Source organism: Microtus pennsylvanicus, chromosome 3 (genome assembly GCF_037038515.1).
Source record: "Microtus pennsylvanicus isolate mMicPen1 chromosome 3, mMicPen1.hap1, whole genome shotgun sequence".
Taxonomy (NCBI): Eukaryota; Metazoa; Chordata; class Mammalia; order Rodentia; family Cricetidae; genus Microtus; species Microtus pennsylvanicus.
In genome coordinates this window covers 111006719-111030101 of record NC_134581.1, presented here as the reverse complement: position 1 = coordinate 111030101, position 23383 = coordinate 111006719, and the positions used below count along the sequence as shown (strand labels likewise).

The 23383-nt window shown below is 45.4% G+C and overlaps 1 protein-coding gene across 1 annotated transcript in view; it reads left to right on the top strand.

The window, feature by feature from the left end:
- Mmp13 (matrix metallopeptidase 13) overlaps positions 1–12226 on the top strand; it is a 209785-nt gene extending 197559 nt beyond the window's left edge. Inside the window, exon 11 of the transcript XR_012910065.1 lies at positions 12215–12226. The gene's annotated coding sequence lies outside the window, so the exon portion shown is untranslated. The remainder of the gene's footprint in view (positions 1–12214) is intronic.
- Positions 12227–23383: the final 11157 nt, after the last annotated feature.

Sequence of the window (23383 nt, the reverse complement as noted above, 5' to 3'; positions counted from 1 at the left end):
TCTATCTTTTTTTTTTTTTTTTTTTGGTTTTTCGAGACAGGGTTTCTCTGTGGCTTTGGAGCCTGTCCTGGAACTAGCTCTGTAGACCAGGCGGGCCTCAAACTCACAGAGATCCGCCTGCCTCTGCCTCCCGAGTGCTGGGATTAAAGGCGTGCGCCACCATCGCCCGGCTTCTAAAATCTATCTTTAACATGTTGGTCAAAACATTTTAAATTTTAACTCTTTATTTACTTATTAAGTAGTAATCTATCCAGAATCTGTGTCAACCACCAATTGTAATGCCTACGTTACTCTAGGTACAGTTCGCAGGCCACTGTACAATTGGCGAGGCGGGTAAGGGCCTGGAGATGGAAAGAACACCCAAGAGACCTGGGTCATTCAAGTTTAGGAAAATCCTTAGACACCTAACTGCTGCACAATGGAATTCCCTCCACGCCCAAGGTGAAGTCAACAATGCCCTATCGCTAACCAGCAGGAGGGCAGAGGGAGCACAGGAACAAGCAGGATGTTTAGCTGGCTGGCCGGAAACTGTCCTCAAGATGAACCTTGGGAACAGGGGTAGACCCACGGGCCCTAGAGCCAATAGTTAGAAAAACTCTCTACCTCTTCGGGTGGGTGACCTCCACTGTCGTGTCCCCCCCCCCCCCCCCCCCCCCCCCCCCCCCCCCCCCCCCCCCCCGTCCTCCAGCACAGCCTATTTGGTCTCATCCCCTACTCTGCAGCAGGCCACCTGCAGGGCTCTGTCCTCCCACCCTACCTCCAATTCCTGGGGACTCATTCCTGAAAATCTTCTCAGTCCCCTCTTCTAGTCCATCCCCACGCCCTCCTGTCAACTCCAATAACTAGAAATGCTCTCTACCCAGGACCTCCAGTGGCCACACCTAGCAGTAACTCAGAGGTATTCTCTACCAGACAGCCCATAGCCACCACACTTCTAACATCCAGAGAGGGCAACAGAAACCCAGAAACAGCCAACCAACAAAGTATCAACACCTAGAATCACTATCACCCTAAACCCAGATGCCTAGACACCAGTGCAAAAACGCAATCATCAATGCCCGGGGCAATATATCTCTGCCACAACCCAGTCAACCTACTACAGTAGGCCCCAAGAAACACAATATAGTAGAAACACAAGACAAAGACTTCAAAATAGCTCATATGGGTATGGTCAAGGATCTTACAGAGGATATGAATGAATAAATAAATAAATGTAAATAAATGAAGTCTGTGAAAACCCAAGCAAGTAGTGGAATGAAATAATAAAAACAATTAATGACATGAATAGGTGACTTAAGAAAACCCGAACTGAGAGAAAATGGAAATGAAAAATTTGAATTTGGGGAGTCCAGTAAAAACCTAGCAAGTCTCAGCAACAGAATGTAAGACATTTAAGAGAGAGTCCCAGGCACGCAGGCAAGGTAGAAGAAATGGACACCTCAGTCAAAGAAAATGTTAAATCTAAAACTCAAAACCCAGGCACAAAACATCCTGGATATCTAGAATACTGTGAAAAGACGAAATCTATGAATAGGAATAGAGGAGGGAGAAGAAACTCGGGCCAAAGGCACAGAAGATGTTTTCAACAACATCATAGAAGAAATTTTCCCTAACCTGAAGAAGAGACACCTATCAAGATACAAGAAGTTACAGAACATCAAATAAACTGAACCAGAAAGAAACCACTCTTGGCACATAATAATTAAGACACTAAATGTGTGTAACCAAGAAGAAATATTAAAAGCTACAAGAGACAAAGACCAGGTAACATATAAAGGCAGACATATTAGAATAACTGACTTCTCGCTAGAAAATCAAAAGCCGCAAGGGCCTGGGTAGATGTGCAGCAGACTCTGAGAGACTGCAGATGCCAGCCCAGGATGTGATACCCAGCAACATTTTGAATCATAATAGATGAAGAAAGAAAAATACTTCAGAATAATATCAATTTAATCGGCATCTATCCCCAAATCCAGCTCTACAGAAGGAGCTAGGAGAAAATTTTCAGTCTGTTTAGGGCAATCACATCCTAGGAACCAAAAGGACTAAGTCATTCTAGATCAGCAAATCAAAAGAGGGGAAAACTCACACCATTACAGTAAAATAAAAAGTATCAACAAACACCGCACACTGAAAGCTTTCAACATCAATGATCTAAATGCCCCAATAAAAAGACACAAATTAACAGACTGGATTACAAAACAGAATCCATCTTCCTGCAGCATCTAAGAAACATACCTTAACTTTGAGGATAGGCTTCACCTCATGGAAAAGGATGAAAACACTACCCAAGAAGCAAGCTGCTGTAGTCAATTTAATACCTGAGAAAACAGACTTAAAACCAAACTAATAAGAAGAGATAATGAATACTTCATACTCATCAAAGGAAAAGTCCAAGAGGACATCGCAATTCTTAGTATCTGTGCATGAAACACAAGGCACCCACGTTCCTCCAGCATAAATCACATTTGCTCCTCACACACTGATAATGGCAGACATCAGTACCCCACCCTCACCAATAGACAGGTCATCTAGGCAAAAACTAAACAGGAAAATGCTGGAGTTAACTGGCATTATAAACCAAGGACCTAATAGATATTTACAGAATATATCATCCAAACCAAAAGAATAAACATTCTTCTCAGCAGCTCATGGAGCTTTTCCCAAGCTTTACTACATATTTGGAAACAAAGTCAGTCTCTACAGATACAAGAAATAGCATCCTGTATCAGGTCTGATCACCATAATTAAAGCTGGATATCACCAACAATAGAGAGCCTACAAACTCGTGGAAACTGGACAACTCTCTACTGAATGGATTAATTCAGAAAATAAGAAAGAAATTTAAAACTTTTTAGACTGGAACAAAATTGAAAATACATTATACCCAAACCTATGGCACACAATGAAGACAGTTCTAAGAGAAAACTCATACCACAAGGGCTTACACACACACAAAGAGAGAGATTTCACACTAGTAATTTAATAGCAAATCTGAAAGGTCTAGAACAAAAAGAACAAATCATACCCAGAAGGAATGTATGACAAGAAATAATCAAACTCAGGACTGAAATCAATCAAATAGATCCAGACAAAGAAAAGGCAATACAAAGAGACAATGAAATAGAGTGCATTCCTGGGGGGAAACAATAAGACTGACAAACCCTTACCTGAATTAACTAAAAGATAGAGCTAGAAGATCCAAATTGACAAAATTAGAGATGAAGAAGGGGGGGATAACAACAGACACCAAAGGAATCTGGAGATCACAAGGACATACTTTGAAAATGTGTGCTCTACCAAACTGGAAAACCTAAAATAAATGAATAAATTCTTTGATTTACTCTACCTACCAAACTTAAATCAAGATAAGATAAGCAATTTAAACAGACTAATAACCCCTAGTGGAAGCAGTCATTAAATGTCTCCCAATCAGAGACAGATGGATTCAGCACTGATGAAAGAAGAGGTCAAAGTATCAATGCCAGTATTCCTCAAAACATTCTGCAGCAGGAACAGAAGGAACACGGCCTTTTAAGAGTCCATGGTTATCCTGACACCTAAACCACAACGAGCTCAATAATACTTCTGGAGATTTTTCTTTTGTCTCATATTGCTTTGTCTGGGCTTTTTGTTTTTTAACCTATGAGCCTTTTACTTATATATTATAGTTTGCAGGTTTGTATTTGTGGGATTCTTGTGAGTGTATCTCTTTGCCTGCACGTATTTTTTAGGCTTTTTCTTTCATTTTTTTCTGTGTGTTTGCTTGTTTTGTCCTGTTCCTGTTTATTTTTATTTTATCTTATTTTATTTATTTTTAGTTGCCTGTTTGTTTTTTAATGAAAGAGAGAAAAGAAGGTTGTGGATTTGGATAAGTGGAGAGTTGGGGAGGGTCTTGAAAGAAGCCTGGGGGGGGACCATGATCAGACTATATTGTATGGAAAAGAATCTATTTTCAATACAAATAAAAATTATAAATTGAATAAATTAGAGGCAGGGGACTGGAAAAGATGGCTAAGTGGTTAAGAGCGCTTGTTACTCTTGCTGGTCTCTCACTGGTCTAGATCCCTGGAAACTGCCCAAGATCCACCTGTCTTTATTCCCCAACTCTAGAACCACACCCTAGAACCACACCCTAGAACCACACCCTAGAACCACACCCTAGAACCACACTCTAGAACCACACTCTAGAACTACACCCTAGACCTACACTCGTGTACCAACGCAGGATGTGTGCCCCCACACCTGGCTCTGCGGGGCTCAAACTCAAGCCCTCTGCTGATGCCGCCTCCCTAGGATGTGAGCTGCTGTTTTGAAGCCAAGAGATGATGCGCGGGGAGGCAATTTTTCTCACTAAAAGTCAAATGTCGTGTTATAATCCAAGTCTTGTGTTATGTCGTATACAGTCTTTTGCAGCGTCATAGCCTACAGGCACCACCACCACGTGCAGAACAGGAACCTCCACTCACCCATCGGCTTGCTATGAGAAGCTGACTTTCCTGTTCACACTTGAATTTGCAGCAAAACCCAGCAGGCTCCATTGCGATAAATTTCCCGGTTCTCCTGCAATGTGTTTCACCAGTGTTTGGATTTCATTATTGCTGTGGGTTTTTTTTTTTCTCAATATGTGTAAAGTAAAAAGAAGCATGCTATGTTTTCTGTTAAGCAACACGGAAGAGGATGCCTGGGGATAAACCGCATTATGCTGACCCCCAACTCCTAAGTCCATCAGTAGAGACATCCCTGCAGCATACATTCAGCCAAGGGGCTCTGGAGGAGCCGGGCGGACTCCCCTCTCCAGCCATGACGAAGTCTACAGTCATACAGCCTCACAAGATCCAGCCCATAGTTAGCATTCCCCTGTGGAAGTAGGTGGGGAGCGTCACTCAACCCTCCCATTATTCCCGTCTCTCAGTCCCTCCGATGCCAGCTCCTTCAGTAGCTGCGCACAGTCCTGTCCTAGATGTACATGGTTTCTGGAAATCCTGGAGTATATAGAAGATGGAAAGCTAAGTGGGCAGCAGTGGGCTCCATAGCACACCACTCAAGAGATCTTCATTCCTGCTCTGGCAGAACTTTCAGTGACACCCCTGTTTTGGGTCATCCATATTCCTATAAGTAGTGCCTCCCCAACGCTCCTGTAGGGAACCCTCCCCCATGCTCCTGTAGGGAACCCTCCCCCATGCTCCTGTAGGGAACCCTCCCCCATGCTCCTGTAGGGAACCCTCCCCTATGCTCCTGTAGGGAACCCTCCCCCACGTTCCTGTAGGGAACCCTCCCCCATGCTCCTGTAGGGAACCCTCCCCCACGCTCCTGTAGGGAACCCTCCCCTATGCTCCTGTAGGGAACCCTCCCCCACGCTCCTGTAGGGAATCCTCCCCCACGCTCCTCTAGGGAACCCTCCCCCATGCTCCTCTAGGGAACCCTCAGCCATGCTCCTGTAGGGAACCCTCCCCCATGCTCCTGTAGGGAACCCTCCCCTATGCTCCTGTAGGGAACCCTCCCCCATGCTCCTGTAGGGAACCCTCCCCCACGCTCCTGTAGGGAACCCTCCCCCATGCTCCTGTAGGGAACCCTCCCCCACGCTCCTGTAGGGAACCCTCCCCCATGCTCCTGTAGGGAACCCTCCCCTATGCTCCTGTAGGGAACCCTCCCCCATGCTTCTGTAGGGAACCCTCCCCCATGCTTCTGTAGGGAACCCTCCCCCATGCTCCTGTAGGGAACCCTCCCCCATGCTCCTGTAGGGAACCCTCCCCTATGCTCCTGTAGGGAACCCTCCCCTAAGCTCCTGTAGGGAACCCTCCCCCACGCTTCTGTAGGGAACCCTCCCCCATGCTCCTGTAGGGAACCCTCCCCCACGCTCCTCTGAGTAAGTCCTACCCACTGCTTTGATAAGCTAGTCATGGATGAAATTGTTTTCTTAATCCAACAGTTCTCTTCCTGTGGGTCACAAACCCTTTAGGGACTGCATATCAGATATTCACATTACAGTTCATAACTAGTAAAATTACAGTTACAAAGTAGCAATGAATTAATGTTATGGCTGGGGGTCCTCACAACATGGGGCACTGTATTAAAAGGTTGCAGCATTAGGACGGCTGAGAAGACGGCCTATGTCCAGCACTGGTGCTACCTGCAGTGGACAGAAGTTTATTCACGTCTCAGAAAAAGCGATCCAACGCTACAGAAGCCCCACCTACACTCACAAGCAAGTGGCCAGGAACGCGGCTTCGCAGGTTCTGCGCAGAACTGGAGAGTAGGGATACCTCAAGTTTGTAGTTCACTAATTTTCTTGTATGTCTGTGATCTGGTTTGGTTCTCAAGCTTTCAGAGAAAGGAAGAAAACACAGGGGGTGAACCCTCCACCCAGTGGCAGAGGCTTCAGCAATGCAAAGAGATCTGCATTTGTATGCCCTGGCTGGTGGCCGCCTTCTTTTCTAAACAACAGTGTCTGCCTTCCGGTTTGCACTTTTATTGCCGTGAATTGTTTGTTCTGCCTCTATGCCATGCCCCCCAAGCTTGAATGTAGGGGTGCGCCTGTGACTCTGTATTCAGCACAGCGTTTGTAAAGCTCTCATTGTCAACTTGACACAGCTCCGAGTCAGCCGGGAGGAAAGCCTCCACTGAGAATTCTGTGGATCAGGTAGGCCTGTGAGCACGTCTATGAGACACCGCCTTGATTATTCATTAAAGCAGGAGAACCCAGCACTGCAGTGGCACCATCCTTGGGCAGGCCCTGTAAAAGTTAGCTCAGCATGAGGGTGTGCCAACCACAGAGGGAGCCAGCACAGCAGGGTTCCTACATGGTTTTGGCTTCCATCTCCTGCTTGAATTCCCCCACCCCTGAATTCCCTCAATGACAGTCCCTGACCTGTAAGCGTAAGCCAAATAAAGCCTTTCCTCCCCGAGTGCTTCCGGTCAGAATGCTTGTCACAGCAACAGAGAGGAGACCACGACACTGGCCAAGACCAAGGCATCAGGAGTGTGAACTAAGATGAGCGTGTGCTGGAGAGAAAGCAGGCATTCCACGGCCCTGTAAATATTATTCCAATTATTATTCCGGTAAGTAAGAGCCTACAGTATCAATGATGATCGGGAATTTTAAAATAACAAATGACTGCTTATGCAGCCCTAAAAGGAAGATTCTCCGTGAGCGTAAACGTTAATATCTAAAGCCATAACTGCTTTGCGAAGTATTTCAAGTATTGTGAAACTCAGGAAGCACAGACAGAGCTGGCACCGGACTGCAGAGCCTGGCTGGCTGTGAGGCTTCGCATGATTGCTGTGGAAGCTGGAACTCAGTGCTGCCACCCAGTGGTCATGATCAGAACCAAGCGTCTCCCGCCCAGACAGGAGCTGATTCTTGTACCTCAAGTGGAACCTAGCCAGGATCCAACACCTTTAAGCTGAGGTAAACACAGTCTCCCCTCACTGAAGCTGTTGACCCTAGGCTAAGCAGGAGTTGACCTGGGCTACCTGGCCCACCTCTTAAACTACAGCTCAGCTGTTCCTGGCTTTTGCCTCACAAAGGTGGTAACTTGACCTTGACGCTTTGCTTCATTTCTCTGAATGAGAGAAGCAGAAAGTGTGTTTGCCTAATGCTGCACTTACAACATCTGGTTTGATTTCCCCTAATTTTCAGTTGCTGACACTGAGCCATTCCTTCTGTACAAAAGAGTGTGTTGACCAAGCTATTCCAGCTAAACCACAACAACCCTACCGAGGAAAATCCTTCGTGCCTGTGCTCTGTGAAGAGGGCACGTCTTTTCTTTTGCCTTTAACTGTTTTAAAGCAGAGGTTCTTAATCCCTGGTGCAGTGAACCATCAGAAGGAAATGACCAATTATTGAGCAATGGAGTCAGAATCTCGAGAGGGTGGGGCCTGAGAAGTTTCTAGCAAGTTTTCAAAAGTGCGGTTTGCCCTCTCGATGTCTTTCAGTGGCCCTCGCTTCTGAAAGGGCCATTTGCAAGTATTGGTGCATGTCAAAACCACCTAGAGGGCTCATTTAAGACAAGCGTGGCTGATGCCCATGACTAGATTTTCTGTCAGTCTCGAGTGAATTCCAGAATCTGCGTCTTTAACAGGTTCCCAGATACAATTATTAGAATTCTGAATTTTCCCCAAAGCTCCCAGGAGGTTAAAGTCCCAAGTCTTATGTGTCTGTTAGCCCAGTACATAGCTTCTCTCTCTCCATATATGCACATATATATTCCTTTATGACATATATGGGATATATATGTGTATATGTGTGTGCATATATGTGTGTGTATCCTATATATGACCTATATATCCTTTAAGAGATGGTTTCTAGCAGAAGCAACTCTCATCACTGGGAACATGGCCTGGGAGACCGGACTTTGTGGATACTGCGGTTGGTGCCATCCTAACCCATCAATACTGTCCCCTTTTGTCCCTGTGGCTCCACCGTGGTTACAGCGATACAGTTCTGAGAAGATGAGGAGCAAGGGAATAAGTGGGTAGCCCCCGACCTCTGGCTGTTCTCGGTGCTGACTGGGTGGGGAGCCCCCAGACTCTGGCTGTTCCTGGGGCTAAGTGGGGAGCCCCAGAACTCTGGCTGTTCTTGGGGATGACTGGGTGGGGAGACCCCGACCTCTGGCTGTTCTTGGGGCAGACTGGGTGGGGAGCCCCAGACTCTGGCTGTTCCTGGGGCTGACTGAGTGGGGAGTCCCAGACTCTGGCTGTTCTTGGGGCTGAGTGGGGAGCCCCCAGACCTCTGGCTGTTCTTGGGACTGATTTTAAGTGAGGAGCCCCCAGACCCCTGATTGTTCTTGGATCTCACAACCAATTTCACTTCAGGATCTAGATGAAGGCAGCTAGCTTCCACCCAGACAGTCTCCCATCCAAAATTTCCTGCTTAAACATTTGTAAAGTTGAAGACAGCATTACATTCAGCTCCTTCACAAACAGCCACTCAGTCCCTACAGACGGTGGGCAGTTGTTAGGGTTGGAATCTCAGCTGCTGCAAGCATGAGAGATTACAGACAGTTGTAAAACATCTTTTCCAGAAAGGGCCAGTGCCCACCTGTACCCCAAGAGCTCGAGATCTGGTTGAAGTTTGTAGACCATCATTAAATCAATTTGACAAACAATTGGAATGAGAGTTTATTATGACAGCCTAAGGGTGGGCAGCATCCTTCCACAGTGACGCTGAGGGTTGGCTAGCCAGGATGCGAACAGGGTGCTCCTATTGGTGAGACAATTCCTGGTTTATACTTCTTACACAAGAGAGGCTGCCCTTGATCAATTTCTCTGTTTCAGGTAACAAGGAAGACATTGTTAGTGTCTTGTTGCTGTGACGAACCCCTGACAAGAGGCAGCCTACAGAGATTGGGACCAGGACAAACAGGGATGGGGACAGGACGAGAACAGTTTTCTCCAGGGTTGGGGCGAGGCCGGGGGCTGTGCAATTATGTTCACCCTTAGACAATCCAGAGGATACATAGAGTAAAAAGATCTGAACTGGGATTGGAGTTACCATACTAAAATGATAAAATAAAACACAGGAGGAATTCTTAAACTTTTTTTTCTTTTCTGCCTGAGTCACAAACCTGTAAACTATCATGGAAAAGCTGAAGAATATGACCAAATAAAACTGAAAAGTTTTTTTTGTTGTTGTTGTTTGGTTGGTTGGTTTTTTGTTTTTGTTTTTTTTGTTTTTGTTTTTTGAGACAGTGTTTCTCTGTAGCTTTGGAGCTTATCCTGGAACTCGCTCTTGTAGACCAGGCTGGCCTCAAACTCACAGAGATCCACCTGCCTCTGCCTCCCAAGTGCTGGGATTAAAGGCATGTGCCACCACTAGGCAAAAAATAAAACACCTATAAAGACAAAAATATTAAAGAAATTTCTTACGGTAAAGGATAGTTTTCCTTTTGAATGTTGAAAGATCTTTTAATATCAGCAAGTAAACAGCCATCAAGTCAATAAACTCCAAGGTCACATGACAGGGACCAGTCAGTCAAGAGCAGAGGAAAGGGTCAGCTTCATTCAGAGATCAAGAAACAAGATAGAAAACCTTAAGCTTCTTTTCCTTTTCTTCTCACATGGAAGATTTATGGGGTTAGAGGTTTTAAATTTTGGTTTTTAGTGATGGGCAATTAAAACCAGGGCATTGGGTATACGAAGTGTGCACTCTGCAACTACAGCCCAACAACTCGTTTCTTTAATGGAGATGAGAATATAAGAAAAATTAAAGACACTCCCTGCCCTGCTAATATGGACATGAAGTGTGGTAATGTAGTTGGTGGACAATTAAAAGAAACACACCTTTTGATTCAGTTCTCGGAGGTTATACTAATGATACTGACGATATACTTGAATACATACACACAATTGACTACCACAGATAATTATCAGGCTTGGTGGCCATCTCATCGGCTGTGATAAAGACTTTTATTTAAAACTTGAGGGCAATTGTGTTGGAGTTTAAAAGAAAACCTGCAGGGAGGCAAGCTGTAGCCTTCAGCAGCTTTCTGAGGAAAGAGAAGAGAAATCTGTCCTGGAGGTCCAGCAGGCAGGCACTCAGAGAGGGGGGGCAAGAAGCCACACTGTGAGGAGGTGTGTTAGGGAGCGTGTGCCCAGGCTTAGGCCAGTATTGGGGATGAGGGGCAGAGGAATAGAAGGAGGAAGGGGAAGGGGGAAAGGGAAGCGGAGAAGGGGGAGAAAAAATTAAGCCGGAGGCTTTGTGGTATTTTTACACAACACATGACAGAAAGAACTGAAGGAAGAGAGGGTTTGGTTAGATTCCACCTAAAATGGCAACAGGAACTTGAGGCAGCCAAGAAATTACATTACAGCTGTAGCCAGAAAACTGAAAGAGGTGCATGTTGGTCCTGCATAACAGATGTTTCCCTGCTCTGCCCATGCAAGGGCACTGCACACTCATAGGTTGTGTCCTCCCATCTTAACTAACCCAATCTAGAAACTCGTCCCGCAGATGTGCCACACACACACACACGCATACACACACACATACATACATACACACACATGCGTACACACACATAACACACGCATATACACACATACACACATATACACACACATACACACACGCATACACATGCATACACACACATAAACACACACATACATACACATACACACATGCGCATACACACATGCGCATACACACATACACACACGCATACACACAAATACACATGCACACACACATGTATACACACACATACACACATGCATACACATATACACATGCATACACACACATACACACGCATACACACAGACATACACACATGCGTACACACACGCATACACACACACATAACACACGCATATACACACATACACACACATATACACACACATACACACACATACATACATACACACACATGCGTACACACATGCATACACACGCATACACACACATAAACACATGCATACACACATACACATACACACATGCGCATACACACATACACACATGCATACACACATAACACATGCATATACACACATATACACACACATTCACACACGCACACACATGCATACACAAGCATACACACATACATACATGCGCATACACACATACACACATGCATACACACATACACACATGCATACACACATACACACGCATACACACACATACACACGCATACACACGCATACACACAGACACACACACACACACATGGCTTAACCAATGCCCTGTCAAGTTGACAGCCATTGCTAACTCACATTAGCCTCATAGATCTATAGAGATTCTCAAGGAACAAAGTTGTCTCTGGAGAACAGACTGGGGGAACCGAGAGCAGAGGGCATTTCTAAAGATTCAAGAGGTCAGAACTTAATAATGGCAGAGAGAAAAGACAGGAACAAAGTCACCAAATGGAACAACCTACAGTTTATGTCACTGATAACCTATAGATAACCTATAGATAATCTATAGATGTCAGCTACTGTCACTGCCCTTCTCTCCTTCAGATCTTTATCTCCTTGTGCAGAGAAAGGGCTGTGGTAATAGTGGGCTGATATTTACATTATCCTTCTACTGAAAACTTACAAAATATAAACACATTACCAGCTCGCCAAATTTGTGGAGAAACACGTGGCAGAGCATTAGAAAGGTCCTGTGACTCACTGTGTGATGGAGGACAATGCCAGCCCTTCCAGTTTAGGAAGGTGAGGGGCATCAGGCCGGGGGTACAGAGGAGGGGAAGGCGAGAACACTAGAAAGAACCAGGAAAGCATCAAAATGCAAATATTTACAAGACATGGCCTGGGAAAACTCAGATATGTGTCTCCTGGCTAAAGCGTTGTGTCCCGCTCTGGGGAGATCTAATTAGGAGAAACTCCTGAGCAGATAGATGGCCAGTGCAGCAGCCAAGTGGTCCCTGGGCCCTGCTGTGCTCGGAGAGCTCAGTCAACACCTGAGACAGACGCCTTTCTGCCTGATCATCAAAGGACATAAAGTTCCACCACTAGCCAGCGAGGAGAGGAAGAGAGGGACAGGAGAAAAGGGAAAAGGAAGGAGAGGGGGCAGGGAGAGAGAAACCTCTCCTTAGTGTGTTATGGTGGGGTAATCGTTAGGGTATCATTTCTTGTGTCCTCTTGGCTCTGTGTCTTCATGAGGAAATAGCCCAGAAGTAAATTTGCAGAGAATACAAACACCATGGAGCACTGTTTTGCATGTTTGTTTTTAACATAGGGACTTAAATACTAGGAGAAATATATGAAGTTATCAAATACTAAAAATAGAAATTATTAAGGAAGAAAAATATTCACTTAAACTTAAAACTTGATAGAAAATACCAACAATGGGATAAGCTGAACAGAAGAAAGTATTGGTGAAGTCAGAGACAGGTACAGTGCGCAAGCCGAGAACCTCAGCACCAGGCAGGTTCAGGAACAAGCATTTTAGCAACTTTGGAACAGTGTGAAAACAACAAATGTTCAGAGAAAGGGAGATGTTCAGAGTTAAACAATGTACCACTCCTGCACAGGACTTGAGCTCAGTTCCCAGTGTCCACGTGGGGATCTCAAACTGTCTGTCACAACAGCTCTAGGGGGATCTGATGCTTCTTCCGGCCTCCAGAGGCACTGGCACTGTGTGCACAGACCAACACACAGTTACACATGCACACATAATTAAAAATAAAGTACACGTTTGAAAAGGAACAAATATCCAGGTTATCAGGGTCCAAGATGAAGAAGCCGAAGAGGTTGAAAGATAATTCCAACAGCAGAAAACGTCCTGAGCATCAAGGAAGATGCTGGGGACGTTTATGTTTATGTGGGGAGCTCACCAGGCAAGTCTAATTTAGCCAAGTTTATCCAAAACATTTATAATCAATCTCTTAGTGGTTAGACACAAGATTACCAAGCCACCAAAATACAAACAATACAGAGAGATTTCTCAGTTTCTCTTACTGTAGCCAAAACCTCCCAGGCCAGAGAGAATGCTGTTGAAATGGGAGGTTGAGTTGAGACCATGTGCAATCAGTTTCCCCTCAAGTTACAAAGTGTGCTCCCTCACTTCGCCAGTAGATGACGTTCACACCCTGATATTTGAGCTAAAGGCAGGAACTAAAATCTCCAGGCCAGCACTCCCCAAGAATTGTGGGGTCCTGCAAAGGTTCGTTACTTAAGTCAGAAATTCGGGTGTTCCTTGGGCAGTTCAAGGGCGTGGGGGAAAGTAATTGTTCAAAAAACATCAGTGATGACTTCCTCCACAATGGCTGCTGCTCACTTAACGAAGTTTGCAGCTGTCATAAAACCTTTGTACTTAACATGGTTGCATCTTCCAGGACCTTTTCCCTTTGAGTGAGTGCATAGCTACCTGCCTCAGGATATAGCTGCAGGAAAGCTGGGTCTACAGTCCCTACTCGCCCTGCCCTACCTCAGGAACTACACATGCCTGCTGGTTACCAATGGAACGTTGTATGGATGCACGAGGTTCATAAACGTTGCAGGTTGGATCTTAAAAGTGTAAGCATCGAAGGTTCCAGACACCTGCACCCCATCTCCCTTACACTGCTTACCATGTGCTTACACAATTGTCTTCTTTTCTGTGTCTTACCTTCCTCACTGGAGAAAGATGCTGGTATTAGTTTTCACAGAGTTCCCTGGAGGGTCTCACACTTAAAGCCAGAGCTATCAGTAAGACCCCTCAAAAACTGACAGACCGTGTGCAGGACCAGGGCATCCAGGTGAGGAGGCGGGAAACAGCAGCTTGTTGAGAGAGCCAGACACACTAAGATCCTGGCGAGAGCACGCTGCCTGGTGTGATAGCCGTGCATTAAGCCTGCGGTCAGCACTTAGGCGGGTTAGCAGCCGCAGGATCCTCTAAGTGTGGGCCCATCCCTGCATGAGCATATTTTCCTGTTCCAACATGCAGTCAAGACAGATGGAGGGTTGTGGTGACGGACTTTTTATGCATGTCAAGTTGTGGTGCCCCTGTGGGCAAGATTCTCATTTGACCCATTTGAAGAATTGCTTCTAATTTATTTCAACTATGGATTCTTCCTCTGCGGCTCTTCTGGTTCTTCCAGGCTTAGAAGGAATGGATTTCTAGGACAGTTAGGCTCTCTCCAAAAGGAGCAAAATGAGCAGTGGGTACCTTTCGTCCACGGGCTAAACTAGCCCCTTTACAACAGACATCTAGAGGACCACATACAGAGAAGACGTGGCAAGCAGACGTGAAGGGCTGTCTTAGAATGGCTTACTTACAGAGTCTGGAGAGTTCAGTTCTTAGGACCCATGTTAGGAAGCTCACAACCACCTGTAGTTCCAGTTTATATTGTAGACTCTGTGGGCATCTGTATGCTCACATGCACGACCACCTCCACACACACACTCACACAATTTAAAATAAAAACCAATCTTCGTTAGAATAAAGAACTTCCTGCTCATAAAATGGGACTTCAGCTGGACTCCAGATCACTCAGAGTTCAGGTGCTTGTCACCACTACCTGCTAAGAATGACTCACTGTGTCTGAACTGTCTGTGCAAATAACACAGTTTACTCTGAACTCTTGCTTTCTCTCTGCAACCCTGGCACTTGGGCATACCCCAGACAGAGGCAGGCACCCAGAGAACCTCCCCAGACTCTAGAAAAAAGAAAAGAACAAATCCTGGATAGTGAGTCTCTAATGAGTTTCCTCGATCATCATAGGTCCGCATGTGCCATTTGAACCCATGGTTGGTTGACAGACATCTTGTGTTACCACAGCAGGGTAACACAAGGAACTCTGGATGCTTGGATCTTGCTTCAAGAGGGCTGTCCCAGTGTGCCTTCCCCTTGCTGCAACAACAGCTATGCGTTCAGTTTTGAGTGAACGAGTTTATTAAGTGCAGAAAGGCAGCAGGTAAAAGGATAAATAGTGACCAGCAGACAGCAGACATCATCTAGCCAGCAGACATGAAAAGAGCACCCCAGTGAGAGAGCAAACAAAACATAATGACATCGAATCCAGAGCTGGCAAGTATCCTCCAAAAGACAGCTGCAGATCCTACCCCAGAGCTGATGCAGAGTGGCGTCCTCCAGGGTGAGATGTCCAGTTAAAAACAAGAGGCAGACAAATAACAAGCCCAACATCAGACTCAAAATACCCACAGAAGCCCGCTGGGAAGTAGGAACACTTTGAGTTTCTGATTGAGCTTCCTATTCCCACTGCAGGCGTTTTCATATCACGGGATAGCGAGTAGCAACTGCTGCTGGAAGTGACCCACCATGTAGCTGTCTTCTCTTAGATCGCCTCACATTCATCTATGTGTGTGTGATGTGCATGCGCACACCAATATCTGGTCCCTGGGATGGCACCCAGTTCACCAGACTTTGCAGCAACATTTTAACGCTGCTCCATCTCACCAGCCCTGAACACGCTTGCTTTGTCTTCAACTTTGTATTTTGTTTTACATATGTTTGAATAATGTAATAGTAAAGATTGACATGTAACTCGGCACGTACTCCATTTCATCCATCTCCATCTCAAAAAGCCTGTCATCAGAAAGATCATTATAATTACAAAAGACGGAAAAGCACAAAGAAAAAAATTACAGTGCTCACAAAGAAGCCTTACACCCCACTCAAATTCGCTGCTTCTAATATTCAGGTACTTTGAGAAAAATAAGACAACTGCACTATATTGTAATAGGTTCTATTTGCAGAAAAATAAGAAAGGGAAAAAAGAATTGGAATTTACAATTTCAATAGAAGTAAGTACCTGAACCCTTGCTTTAACTAGAGGGCCTGAAGTGAGAGAGAGACAGAAAATGAGATATAATAATCATGTTTCCATTTTAAAATATACCTTACAAGCAAAGATTCAAGCACCTTAGAGATAACATGGCAAAGATGCCATCTAGAAGACTGAAGAAAGGCTGTCTGCATGTTCATTCACCTTGATATAATATAAGGTTAGGACTCTATATACCCTTCACTTATATTTCAAGGGTATCAGCAAAATAGGTGGTGGGAATTTATCTTCCAGTTACACATACACGCGGGTTTTTCTAAGAGGCACAGAACAGTTTCATAAGAAAAATAATTGTGTTTCCATCACTATTGGACTCCACACACGCAAAAGAGTTACATGGATCTCATGGACTAAAAAGAACTAAATATTGCTCACGCTGAGAGAGAGAGAGACATACACACAAATATATACATACTTGCATGCAGACAAACACATGTGCACACAGACACACAGAGAACAGAGAAGCCCAGATGCATACACATGCATGTGCACACGCACACACACACACAGACACACACACAAACACACCATGAACAGAGTTAGAACTATGGAGATCAGAAATTCCTGATGAAGGCTACCAAAAATATACACAAACACCAATACAACCACAAAACCTTTGATCTCCAAGAGTCTTCTGCCTACATGTATGCTAGGGCAATAGTGGCACAAACCTCGTGAGAGTAACCAACCTGTGTCTAATTTAACTTAGGACTACTCCATGAAACAGCCCATACCTGACCCTGCTTCAAGTCAGAGACTAGACAGCCCAGGGTCCTAGGGTAAAATCAAACACCACTGGTTTTAAAAGAAAAAAAAAATGACCCCTAATGACATTCTGCTATACACACAGATCGCCTTATTCCACCATTATCAGATAAGCTTCCTCCTGCAGCAGACAAGAATAGAGACCCACAGTCAAACATTTTGTACCACAGAGAGAGAGAGACCTTGGAACACACAGCTCTAAACGGGATGTCTCCATCAGATCTCTCCCCTCCAAGCTCAAGGAAAGGATGGAGGACACAGAATAGGCCCTCTAAAACGACAAAGCTCACGCGAACTCAGAGACTGCAGCAGCGCGGGCAGGGCCTGCCCAGGTCGGCACCAGGTCCTCTGCGTGTACACTACAGCTTCCAGTTCAGCACTGTCATGGGCTCCTGAAGGTCTGAATGGGTGGATCTAACCCCATGCCCTCTCCTGTTGGCGTGTCCAACTTCAATATGATGGGTTTTGTTTTATCTTATATTTTATTTTGTAATGTTTGATTGTTAATGAGAGACTGAAAAGGAATGGATCTGGGAGGATAGGAGATGGGAAGGAACTGGAATGGAGGAGAAGGGGGAAAGTTTATTCCGATTATATTGTATAAAAAAAAGAATTGATGTTTAATAAAAGAGAAATAACTACACAAAGAGTAACAATTAAAAAAGCACATTCTACCAAATGGACTGAAAGCTCACTGGTGGTTAGAAACACTGAGGTGTCCACAGTAGTTGAACAACAGCAGTAAATTGAGAGTGTGTCCTCTAAGAAATAAAAAATTCAATTTGAGTCCTGCGACTCGGCAGCTGGGGGCAGCAGGCCATGCCGTTTCTCCAAGCGTATTGCCTGCCAGCCAAGCGGTTAGTGATGCCCAGCTTAAAAGATTGAACTTTAGGGTTTTTTTAGCGCCCGGTATACTTAATAAATGATAGGTCAGAGCTGTGCTATGCTGTCAAAAAGATTGTGAGCGTGCAAGGCAATGTGGGCTTTCCGTCAGAGCTGTGCTATGCTGTCAAAAAGATTGTGAGCGTGCAAGGCAATGTGGGCTTTCCTGAATGGGAACGGACTGTGCCTCGTGCTCGCGGCAATGAGGCCTTCCCTGAGTGGGAACAGACCGTGCCTCGTGCTCGCGGCAGTGTGGGCTTCCCTGAGTGGGAACAGACCGTGCCTCGCGCTCGCGGCAGTGTGGGCTTCCCTGAGTGGGAACGGACTGTGCTTGCAGCTCAGCTGCCGAGTCTGCCTCTGGAAACATCTGTCCCAGCAGATACCGAGTCTGAGGAACCTACTGTGTGCTCCAACTCAAGTCCTCTCACCCTTAAAAGTCTCCTTCCCTAAATTGTGTCTTATATAATGTGTTTTCAATGCCTCTCTTTACTGTTTCTGCATTGTTTTGTTTGATTAGCTGCTTGGCTGCAAGTTGGCTTATTAGTTGATTCATTTTAGTTTTCATTTTGTTTTGTGTTAGGTTTTCTTTTTGTTGTGCTTTGGACAGGGTTCCACTATGTAATCCAGGCCAGTCTCACACTGCGTCCTCAGACTCTGGTTCTCCTGCATACAGACACAAGTTATCAACCATACAAAGCAGGCACTGATCACCTGTGTGTCACATGGGCCACATGTGGGTCACGTGGGTGGCATGCGGGTCACATGCAGGTCACATGTGAATTCATACAAGGCACATGCGGGTCACATGTGCGTCACATGCAGGTCACATGCAGGTCCCGTGCAAATACATACAGGGCACATGTGGATCACATGGGTCACATGCGGGTCACATGCTGGTCACATGTGAATACATATAGGGCACATGTAGATCACATGGGTCACATGCGGGTCACATGTGAATACATACAGGGCACATGTAGATCACATGGGTCACATGCAGGTCACATGCAAAAACATACAGGGCACATGTGGATCACATGGGTCACATGCGGGTCACATGTGAATACATACAGGGCACATGTAGATCACATGGGTCACATGCTGGTCACATGTGAATACATATAGGGCACATGTAGATCACATGGGTCACATGCTGGTCACATGTGAATACATACAGTGCACATGTGGATCACATGCGGGTCACATGCAGGTCCCATTTGGGTCACAAGAGAGCGTGTCTGGTCTGTGCTGAGACTGAGGAATCCCCTGCTCGCCTACAGAAAAGCTGGTGGATGCCAGAACACACATGGCAACACCAACAAACCCTGGAAAGGCAGTCTTCTAGCCGGTCCTTTTCTGCAACAGCCTGTGAGTTGGAAAGCCTACGGCCCATGCACTCCATTGCTTCCATCCCTTGCTCTACTCTGACGGTGAGCCGAGGGTATCCCATCTAACGTGTTCATCCCACCTTACTGATATGTTCATGTTCACCCATTCTCCCCTGCTTTAGGTCAGGCCCCATCATCTCTATTGGCTTATTGCTACAGCCAGCCACTGGAATCCCAGGTCCTCTCACTTCCACATGGTGCTAAAGTAAACACTAGCAATAGTGTCAAACACTTTCCTAAAACACTTGGGTTCCCATTATCCAGGGAAGAGAGGAAGAGAGAGCCAGGTGTTGGGTGGAACCAGAATATATTATATATTGTATGAAATTGTCACAGAATCAATTTAATTTTAAAAAACTAAGTAAACAAAGCAACTTTTTAAATATTATAGGCTGTGAGGTCACTCTTGATTTGACTGGACTTGGAGTCACCTAGGAGATTCGCCTGTGGCCCGGCTGTGCCGAGCATCCATCCGAGAGGTGTGACCGGGAGGAAGGCCTGTGACTATGCAGCTCTGTGTGCAGCACCACCGTGGACTGTGGTTCTAGGCTGAAAGCCAGCTGAACACAAGCTGCTGGGCTAGAGTGGTGTGGCCAGCTACCTCACATCCTGCTGCCAGTCCCTCCTCAACACACAGACTGTATCCTCAAACCCAGAGGCAAGAGAAATCTTTCTTCCCTTCAGTTGTGTTTCTCGGGTGCTTTGTTACAACACTAACAAACAAAATCTCTACCTGCTTCCTCCTCCTCCACCCACCTAGCCCAGTGCTAAGCCAAACACAAGCACAGCCTCCCCTCCTCCAGGCTTTGCACATGCTCCTTTGTCCTGGAGACCTTTCTCTCCCTCAGCATCCTCGTTTTCTGCTCTGGCTTTGGGATGCTGATAAAGGCTGCCCCTTCTGAAAAGCCGCCCCGCTGAGTCATCTATGAAGCCTCCCGTGCTGCTCTGAGCCCTCACAGGGTTCTTCTGTCACAATCATCAAAAGTCCTTAAGGTGACGGAAGGCAGAAACCCTCCCCAAATGATCAAAATTGGCAAACTGACCAGCGAGAAGCAGTGAGAAGCCACCACAGACATATACTATTCTAAGGTCCAGAATCTTTCAGCCCTAAAGAATCTGGAACAAAAGAACAGCCACAAGCAGAACAAAATGGCTGAAGTAGAAATCTAAAAATATGAAGGAAGACAAGGATTTGAAAACAACCCTGATGGCAATGCTCATAACAGTGACAAAACACAGGTTGCCTAGCAAACGGTGGCACCTGGCCGCCTTGGGCACTGAGTCACAAACAACCCATCAATGTTGCAATCTGGACTGGCCTTACTTTTTTTAGAACCCTATAATCAGTTCTTGGTCTATCCTTAGATGATGGTGCTGGCCTGAACAGAGGACGAAAGGGAAGGAAAACAAAGTGCTGGGTGTTTCTGGAAAACACTCACTCTGACGAAAGAAGTGCGAACTGGGGTCAGAAAATGGAGTGATGAGAAGCCCACCCTCGGACAGCGGGCTGGGGACAGAAGCGCTACACCCTCGGACAGCGGGCTGGGGACAGAAGCGCTACACCCTCGGACAGCGGGCTGGGGACAGAAGCGCTACACTTGTGGACACTCTGGACAAGAACAAGCCCCGCCCACAGCCTGCACGTTTGCGCTTGGCTGAAGAGATAAGCAAGCACAGTGTGTCCAAGCACAGTGCGTGGGTTCGATGCCTGCACCCAGTAAAAGCCAGGCACGAAGACATAAACTTGCAATCCCAGCAGTGGAGAGAGGTGAGGACAGGAGGACCCCGGGGCTCAGTAGATAGACAGACAACCTAGTCCAACTGGGAGTCCCAGAAAACTCATGTTTCACACACACACACACACACACACACACACACACACACACACACACACACACAAATCCAGGTGGACCAGCAGAATGTGGTGGCACACTCCTTTAACCCCAGCACCCTAAAAACAGAGGCTGACAACCAATTCTGAACTTGAGGTTAGCCTGGTCTACACAGCAAGTTCCTGGCCAGCCAAAACTGCACAGTGGGTGAGTACCTGTCACAAAAAAAAGAAACGTAAGGTGGTCTACAAACATTACTCTAATGGACCCAGACTGCTGTTGCACTAAACTTAATAAGCTGTTTTCTTAAACAAACAAACAAAAAATATCCAGATGAATGGTTCCTGGGAAAAAATGCCTGAAGTAGTAACCTCCACACAAAATATTCACACCCACACACGCGCACACACATAAACATACTTATATATACACACACACTACACACTCAGACACTAACAGACACCACACACACGTGCACACACAAACATACTTACACACATTGCACACTCGCACACTAACAGACACCACATCCACACGTGTGCACACACAAACATACTTACACACACATTGCACACTCACACACTAACAGACACCACATCCACACATGTGCACACACAAACATACTTACACACACATTGCACACTCACACACTAACAGACACCACATCCACACGTGTACACACACAAACATACTTACACACATTGCACACTCACACACTAACAGACACCACACACACATGTGCACATACAAACATACTTATATATACACACACATTGCACACTCACACACTAACAGACACCACACACACATGTGCACACACAAACATACTTACACACACATACACCACACACTCACACACTAACAGACACCACACACACATGTGCACACACAAACATACTTACACACACATACACCACACACTCACACACTAACAGACACCACACACACACACACAGAGATGTCTATGAGTGCGTCTGCCTAATACAGAGGAAAACAGTCAAAAGAGCTGTTTTTAAATGAGATTGGAGAGAAAAAAATCCAAAAAGGAAAGAAAAGGAAAAGAGACAGACACACTAGATTGTTGAGCCATAGCCACAAATAGGCTTATATGTGTTTTGATTTAAAAAAAAAAAAAAAGACTGCATGTGTCCTTCCTTTCTTGGGTCTATTGAAAGAAAACTTCAGGTTTAACACGGGTTTCTCCCTCCTCAGCCACCATGACTGAAAGACATCTGAGCCCTTTTCAGTCCTGATTCTATGACATTTTGTGGGATAGAGAGCATGATTAAACCTGCAGAGCTATAATAAAAGGAGCCTCATGTATAATTATCCTCTCTAAAAGTGCCTGCTTCATCTCTTTTGCTGATGTTGCTTGTATTTTTCACCTTAACAGCTTGAAGCTGCAAACTAGTATTTTCCAAAAAAATCCTAGGGTTTTCAGTGGGGGGAGGTGGGGCAGCAAATACTTACTATCACAAAATAAGACTTTGCTTCCTGGTCAGTATTTTTACTACTGCTATCATTTCTTTGCTAGAATGAGTATCTGTTAACTGCTGCCTGCAGTTTATATTGTCTTGTGGGTGCTAGGAGTCTGAAATGAGTGAAACATGGGATTGCGTGGGCATGGTGTCTGTTTCTCTTGTGGATGCAAGTAACCCAAGAAGAAGGGAAGAAGAAGGACAGATGGGCCCAAAGAAGAAAGACAGGGAAGAAGGAAGGAGACCCAGTAGGCCCTTTTGATGAGAATGTTGCTGGGCAGAGGAGAGTTTAGAATGATAAAGATGGGAAAGGAAAAGCCTGGGGGAAACGGCAGCGCACACTGTTAGGAAGAGCTGCGAACTTCTACTAGATCTCAACCTAGATGGTCAAGAGGGAGAGGTAGGGAAAGGCTTCATAGATGATGTATACTTTGTGGTTGTAATAATTAATATGATGCTATCCTATAATTTTATGTTATATGATCACAATTTTATGCAATAATCAGAATAATCCCTTCATTTCTTTCTGTGCTCCAGACTCAATGCTAGGCATTTTCACACACATTCTCACACAGTTCACATGGCTCAGTGGAGTAGATTTTAGCATCCTCATTTCATAAAGGAAGAAACTAAGGTTTAAAAGGGCCAAACAACTTACCTGAGACCGCATGGCTATGGTGTCTGTTTCCCTGTGAATATAAGTAATCCAAGAGATTGGTATCTAGATCTACTTAAATCATGATACACACACTCTAGAAAGTGGTTGCTCAGACCACTGCTATAAAAACAGT